The sequence below is a fragment of the Apodemus sylvaticus genome, chromosome 6 (assembly GCF_947179515.1).
Source record: "Apodemus sylvaticus chromosome 6, mApoSyl1.1, whole genome shotgun sequence".
Taxonomy (NCBI): domain Eukaryota; kingdom Metazoa; phylum Chordata; class Mammalia; order Rodentia; family Muridae; genus Apodemus; species Apodemus sylvaticus.
The window spans coordinates 72327385-72335643 of record NC_067477.1 but is presented as its reverse complement, the minus strand read 5'-3'; the positions used below and the strand labels follow the sequence as shown (position 1 = coordinate 72335643).

The 8259-nt window shown below is 37.7% G+C and overlaps 1 protein-coding gene and 1 pseudogene across 3 annotated transcripts in view; both read right to left on the bottom strand.

Moving 5' to 3' along the window:
• Window positions 1–8259, bottom strand: part of Prkd1 (protein kinase D1) — a 316195-nt gene that overhangs the window by 145647 nt on the left and 162289 nt on the right. The gene's annotated exons all lie outside the window — the stretch shown is intronic.
• Window positions 5014–6219, bottom strand: LOC127687360 (peptidyl-prolyl cis-trans isomerase D-like; annotated as a pseudogene).

Below are 8259 nucleotides of genomic sequence, written 5' to 3'. Positions count from 1 at the left end.
ATGCAACATGAAAACTAATCTCAGAGTTTCAAAGAGGCCTGTTGTTACCATTGAAAGATTTATTTGTCTTTTATGTATATAACTGTTCTCCTGCATGTATATGCATGTACCACCTGTGCAGAGCCTGTACACTGCAAAAGAGGACACTGGAACCACTGAAGTGGAGTTACCGATGTCTGTGAGCCACCTTGTGAGTACAGAATTGAACTTAGGTCTGCTGAGGGAGAGAAGCATGACAGTTTTAGCCACAGAGCAATCTCCTAACAGGGTGGCATCTTTGGATGTTCCTTGTCTCAGAATAACATGTCAGAGATTTTCCGTTTTTATTTTTTAAATTTTATTTTACTATTTTTTAATCTATATTTTTTCTTTTCCATTTTTAACCCTAGAAGTACACTGCATATACATTGTGACTTCCCATTTAGTGTTTTTATGAGTTTCCTGAGTGTGTGAACAAGGGGGTGTCTATTTTTTGGGCCTTCTCTTGGGCTCTTTTTCTTCTATTGGTTTTTCATCTTATTTCAATATGTTACTTTTTGTTTTATCTTATTTTCTTTCATTTATTTTATTATTACCCTCTAGAAGCCTGTTTATTTTCTAAGGAGAGACAGGGGTAAATTTATATGGGAGAGGAAGTAGAGTGGAACTTGGAGGAATAAAGAAAGATGAAACTGTAAGAAGAAGGAAAAAAACCCTATTTTCAATAAAAGGGAAAATAATGAACAACTGCTTTATCTAAATGAGAAATCTCAATGCTCTGCACAATAGATGTTCTTAGGATTACCAATTGTTAATGATAAATAATTCAAAAAATCCGAAGCACAATAAAAACTGAGCAAGCTAAGAAAAATGGTTAGCAGGAAAGTTTTCTTTTGCTAGAAACTAAAAGGATGAAATTGTTTCACAACAGAGAAAATAAAATCAGAGCTAGTTCAAATTCTTGTTTTTGTATTAACATGTATGCAGTAATGGAGAAGCTGTTTGTATTTTACATTGGGAAACCCTGAAGTCAGCACTTGTGAAGTGTCTATGGATGTGAACTACTTAGAAAGTGGAGACACACATACATTCTGGTGCGACATTGCTCTTTTCAAATGCATCTTTGTATTTGATTCCCATACTGGCATAATGAATAGTGTCACTGCTGGTTAAGACTTAAAACAGCTGCATTTCTAATTTTGGAAGATTATGATAGATTTTTATATGGGCTGCATGTTAAAAGCAAGACAGCACCATGCCAACCATTGGGAGAGTGCTGGGCAGACTGTGGCATGGCTGAGACACGGAGCACCAATCACGGAACGTCAAAGACAGGGTATTTGGCAGCGTTCCAAATGATGAACTTATCTTTTAGCTCAAGCAAAAATAATCCACTCCTGTGGATCAGATAGTCCTGCAGTAGACAGTCCATGTGCCTCTGCTAACATGGGCAGCTGCGAAGACTCCATTTAACAGTGTGTACAACTTTTCCTTATCTCCTCTGGATTCTTCTGAAAAGTGTGTGTGTGTGTGTGTGTGTGTGTACATGTGCACACTTTATGTTTGTCTTTCTATTGTCTGTCCACATGCCTGGCATAGAGAAATGAATATGAAAATGAGCATATTTTATAACTTTTCCTAGTACAAGGGAATTATCATTGCACTAAAAGAATTCAAGGAACTTACAAATGTCTTTCTAGTTGGAGAAATAATTAATTTATCCAATTAACACCACAAAATTATACCGATCAAAACTAATCAATGAAAACAATACAAATCAATATCCACCATACTTTTCTAAAATTGTATTCAGCATTCTAGCATGTAAATTCTCCGAGATTCAGATTTGTTTTCCAGAAAAAGGCATCAGTGATTAAAAATAAAAAAAAAAACAAATTTTCTTCAAAATTATATCATTTCTTCCTGTATTTTAGTGAAAGCTCTAGAATTTAGAAATATAATTAAATTTTACATTTTTCTAACAAAAAACAATTGTAGCACTGACATCCTATTACAATGCATAACTTTGTAAGCTAACAAAGATTATAATATATATTCAGGAAATTTTTAAGATAGCAAGACACAAAGCCATTCAAGAACTGTGTAAGTATTCCTCATATTGTAGCACAATGAAATGCACTTGGCTGTATGACTGTCATCTAGGAAATTTCCAGTTAAGATGAAGAGACTGTCATCAAAACACTGATGAGCTTTCTCAATGCTGCACAGAGAGTAAATAGAGGCATCTGACAGTTAAAATCAGTCATTTTGAGTTCAAGTCTATGGTGTTAGGCATAGCATACTTTATGAAAAAAACACAATGAAATAAGAAGAAACTAAGGGATTTTGGAGAAATTAAATAGTATGTTAAGTACATAGAAATAGTCTACAATGCTGACTTGTGGCTATAATGCTATAGGCTCAGAATTGAGAAGATTTAAGAATAGCATTTCTCATTTTCATTAAAAGTGTCCTGTGGGTCATTAGGCCTGAATATGTTATACTATAAGGATATTAGAGGGTAATGTCAGAGAATTCCTTCCAGAGAGATCAGAAAAACAATGGAATGTTGTATTATTACCTTTCACACTTCTCCATGTGTCATAGCTAAGGTAATCCTGGCATAGTTGCAGAGTGTGTGTGGGTGTGCCTGTGCATTTGTGAAGTATGTGGTTAGGCTTTGATCTTTGCAGGTAAGTTGTGTTCTTTACCTATTCTATTAGAACTGTTTTTTGGTGGTGGTGGTGGTGGTGAAAATGACAGCTGTTAGCTATGTGTGTCCTAAAAAGTTAAAGGAAAGCCAGTATGACTTAGAAAATTAATTTCTACTTAATATAATTTTAATTGAATACACAAAGCTAGATACAGTTAGTAGTTTCCACAATAAGCTATGAGAGACTGCTGTTCAGACTGCCAATCTTAGTCAAATTTTGCATCAGAACTTCATATTTTTTAAAAAGATGGATGAAATAAGAATCCAAACATTAGCCAGGCGGTGGTGGCGCATGCCTTTAATCCCAGAACTTGGGATGCAGAGGCAGGCAGATTTCTGAGTTCAAGGCCAGCCTGGTCTACAGAGTTAGTTCCAGAATAGCACAAACTACACAGAGAAACCCTGTCTCAAAAAAAAACCCAAACAAAACCAACCCCCCCCAAAAAAGAATCCAAACATTTTGATTCTCCAGTTTAAACCTTCCCTGCGTAACACAATAGAAAAGTAAATGTTGTTATGCTTTAACTTTAAATTTTATATATATATTCTTTTTACAGAAGTAAAGCCGGGGAATATCTATTAAGAGAAGAACATTGTTATCAAACACAGTTTTAATACAATGGGTAAATTCTGCAAATCACCTATTATGTATTTATGACATGGAAAGATTTTCTTTTTAACAGTAAGTCTCCAAAATGCACTTGAGAAGGCTAAATAATATAGACAAATAAGACTCTTTGGCTTAAAAGACATAGCTCATTGGGATAGTGTGGTTTACAACATACAGAAGGCTTTTTGCCTGTGGTGATATTAAAAATAAGTAAATAAAAGCCATTAGATTTTCTAGAATAATTTTAAGTATGCAAAGTCTTCTGAATCCCTGTTGTGTCAAGGACCTAAAATGGTAAGCTTTAAATACAGGGACTATGAACCAACAGTCAGAGAAATAAATGTTAAGAATTTCTGGATTCACGGTGACCAAAGAATACAAGAGAAAGCCCATTGTGTGTGGTTCTCAGGGGCTGTTCCCTTCCAGTGTAGCTGGATAGCAGCTGAAGTACTGTTCTCAATTAGTGCAGTAAGATGAAAGGGAAGGGAATGAATCACTATAATTCCTGGCTCACATCTTTTGTCAGATGGTGAAGACATAAGCCTGAGGCGAGTTCTCTGTAAAGAGAGGAGTCTGATATGTTCTCTGAAAACCATGGCATGTACACTGACCAAGAACTATGGTGATCTATACTCTAGTGCTGGTACACAAGATTCAACGTTTCCTGTAGGTTTTGCCAGCTGACCCCTAGGCAGAAGAGCTGTGCTGTTAGATAGATGTTAGGTAGATGAAGATCAGAGATCTCATCTGAAGAACTTGGTGGGGGGAGGGCTACTGAGAGAAGTATATAATAGGAGCCAGAACCTCAGGTCATCAGCCCCCACTTCTTCTTGACTTGAAACAGCAGTCTGAGGCCAGCTCTAGGGCTACCACAAATAGAACCAACATGGACACAGGAGCCCGTGAGCGAGAGCTAATAAGCTGATGAAGCCCAGGAAATTTGGCATCCAGATGCACACACACACACACACACACACACACACACATACACACACAAACAATGATGACTAAAGGAAGTAATGCTATCTGGGCTCATGAGGGACACACTACAAGTTCCAAGAATCATACTGAATGAGGCCATGTTTTACATGGGAGATAGGGTGAAATTAACTGCGAAGGTTTCAAAGCAGGATTGCACTTCAACAAATACACTTTTCCTAAAATATAGAAAGACAATAGGTAGAAGACAGACGACAGATAATTGTAACTGAAAGTGGATGAAAAAAAGGAATCGCCATTCATTCTGGGGTACTTCTATGTCAAAATCGGTCACAAAGCAATGTATATTGAATTGTATACCGAACATTGTATATTCAATATACAAATGTATATTGAATGCTAAAGCCCAGATCTTGTATAACTCTAGCTAGTCAGTGTTGGGTCTGGGAAGGCCAGCCATAATCAAAGTTTATTTCTAAAAATTAAATATAATTTCCTCTGTATAGTGGTGTCATAGGAATCAATCATTTACACTTTCTAGAAAGAAATGAGAGCATCTCTACAATGTTAACAAGTTATTCTCCCATGATTTTAGTTTTGGTCAGGGATGTGAAGTTGTAGACAACACTGGATAAGTAGGGGCAGTATTATGTTATGTAATACAGATTTTATTTTTCCATTAATTTAGAACTCACTACATAACTCGGGTTCTCTCTTGTTTATTTCTTGTTTTTTTTCACTGTATTTCATAACACTTTATTAAGATGGAACCTATGTCAGCACTGCGATGTAAGCAATGACAGAAATCAAGGGAAACACAGCAGGGATCGTGTAGACAGTAATATACATTGTCCTTTATATAATCAACATATAATAGTTAGGGAGAGTTTAATTCTTATTAAGCAAACATTTTTGCATACATGAACTTCTCTGTATCTTTCTGTGCCTTTATCATTTATTCTGTGCCTGAATAGCTTTATCTCCTGTGCCTTCTTAAGATCAGCCAATGCTTGGTCATATTCTTTTAGTCCTTGCCAAACTTTCGCTTTTCAGTATAGTGCTTTAATATTTGAAGGGTCCATTTAAAGAGCCTCCAAGCAATTGTCACTCACCCCCTGCCAATTTGACATCTTCAATTTACAAGCACCAACATTCAGCACACAACTTAAGGCTGCAGTCTAGATATATCTGCTATCTCAATAACAGCCTTTGAACTATCCATATACCTTAAAACCTTTGCATATTTTTAACAGCCATCTCCCAGTTCTGAGACTTGAAAAAAAGCATTTCCAATGTTTTTTTTTAAGTCTTCAGATACTAATAAAATTTTATCTACATCTTTTAAATGTATGTCTGCATCCTCTGGAAAATCTGGATGACTATCACCAGAGCCATCTTGGGGACTATTCCCCAGTCATCCCCTTCTTTCAATTCACCACATTCTGCAATAACACACAGTTTGGCAGGTTTTTCATCATTCACTTCTACATTTTGAAGCAACCTTGCCACACCTAGTCCTTTTATTACTTGACCAAATACCACATGTTTCCCATCCAAATGAGGAGTTAGAACTATTGTGATAAAGAACTGAGAACCATTCGTACTGGGGCCTGTATTTGCCATGCTCGGCAAACCCTCCCAGTCATGCTTAGAATGAAAATTTTCATCTTCAAATTTTTCACCATAAATATTTTCTCCACTGTTCCATTTTTATTTGAGAAGTCTCCACCCTGAATCATAAATTTCTTAATAATTCGGTGGAAAGGGCATCCTTTAAAATGGAGAGGTTTCCCAGTTGTGGGTCCAGTTCCTTTTCCTCCTGTACACAATGCATGAAAATTTTCTGCAGTTTTGGGAGTGATATCTGCAAACAATTCTAAAACAATTCATCCAACTCACTCCCGCTGATGTCCATGTCAAAGAAGACTCATGGGTTCTTGGTACTGGAGGGTTTGACTGTCGAAGATGGGTGGGACATCTTCACTGCAGGCATTGGAAAGCGAGACCTGAGTATCTCATGTGCGAGAAGGGACCAAACTCTATTGCACCTCTACATTATCTAACCCAGGTTCTCTCAATCTTGTGGCAATCCCCCTGTATACTGCAAGATAGCTGTTTAAGCAAGAGTCTTCACAATTGCCTTCATCTGACTGTAGTATGACCCTCTGTATTGAACATTCATTTCCTTTTTTCTGAAGGAGAAGAGGATTCTGGTTCTGTAATGAAGAAAGTGTGAATGGATCCTGAAAGTTCATTTCTGACCTCTGTGCTTAGAACACCACCAGTGCTTCCTGGACATACCATGAACTCACCCGACTGGAGAAGGAAATTTTCATGGAAGTCCTCAAGGATTTCAGCTCATTGGTTCCACATCAAGACTACACTGAGGTTAAGTAGGGTGGACAGTGACAGGGCACTTGAGTGTTAGACTCCAGCACAACCTCAGCTCCTGCATGATGGGGGCAGTTAAAACGGATATTGCAGAGACTCTGCAATTGCTCTGTTACCCTGACTCATCATGAAAGCAAGCAGTGATGTGATGAAGTCTGTTTCAAAGGAAGGCTGACTAATGGCAGAGATTTTCTTTCTTGTAACTTTCCGCTGTGCACATAGGGGTATCATTTTGTTGTTTAGAATGTTGTTGTAGTTGCTGTTCTGGGTTCTGGTTATATGTGATGTATATGTACATGTGCATGCATGCAGAGCCAGAAGTTAATGTGGGATGTCTTCCTCAATCACTTCGAATTTCTTGAAATGTGGTTTTGAACCTCCCAGCATGCATCAGGCTTGCCACCCCCAGCTCTGACATTACCAATACATGGTATGTAGAACAGATTTTTACATGTGTTCTGAGGGATCTGATCTCGGGCCTCATGCCTGCAATGCAAGCATGTAGTAAATGAGCCATCTCTCCATACCCTTGACTCTACATTTTTTGTTTTATGTTAATATTCTCACCACATGTCCAAGAAGAAGGGAGGTGCTTTCAACATAAAGAGTAAATGCTTATGTTTAGGCCAAACATTTCATGAATATGGCATGGAGGAATATAGGACCTTAAAGACAAGAGCTGACAGGTGCTCAATAGAAGCTAAAATCATCCCGTAATAAAGTGAACTTGTCATAGGAATTTGGAAAGTATGGTTTCACGGTTGTACCTAAGTTTTGATGAATCTTTATAAGAAACTGTTAAATCTTTGCTTAACCTACCAATCCTCAGTTAACAGATTTGGCTTCTTAGAAATGTCTGCCGAGAGGTGGCAGACAGGAAACAATGTTACAGCTAGCCCTTACTGTGTGTGGCTTTTAAGGGTAGGATATTCCTGAGTGCTTTACATGATTGCGTGCTCGCTTTATTTTCTCTATCAGCCTATGGAGTAGGCTGTTGCCATTTCACAGATGAGGAAATCATGAATCCCTAAATGACTTGATGAGGATGTTGGTAACAAAGAATAGACAAAGCCATGAGCCCAGATGGTCTGATTCTGAGAACTGCTCAATTGTTGTGCACAGCACGTTATCTTTATGCAAGAAAAAAAAACCGAATGAAACAAAACAAAATCCCTGACTCCCAGTCATATTAGTGTGTGTGATATTTTAGTTGCATCTTTAATTCAACATTGCAAAACCTCACAGGCATTACAGACTGTACCAATCATAAAGGACATGACTGGTACTCTACGTACTTGGGATCAGTTCTTCATCACTCAGGAAGGAATTGAATCTTTTGGTAACTGCACTAAGGAATAAGAAAGGACACCAGGAGGGTAGGGAAAGGCAGGGTTGGCCCTCTCAGGTGGCCGCAGCTCTCCTGTGAGTCCTCTTCAAATTTTCTTTCTCTTATATTTAGGACTTACAAATAATTGTTTACAGCTCTTTAATTTCATGTTTAACACAGGATCCCATCTGCCTCTGTTTCAGTTCCTGTGCCAGTGATTGAGACCACACCAGGAATAACTTCCAACAGGATAGAGCACTGGCTTTATAGTGCAGCTTTTGAACATGGGGAACAAATAAA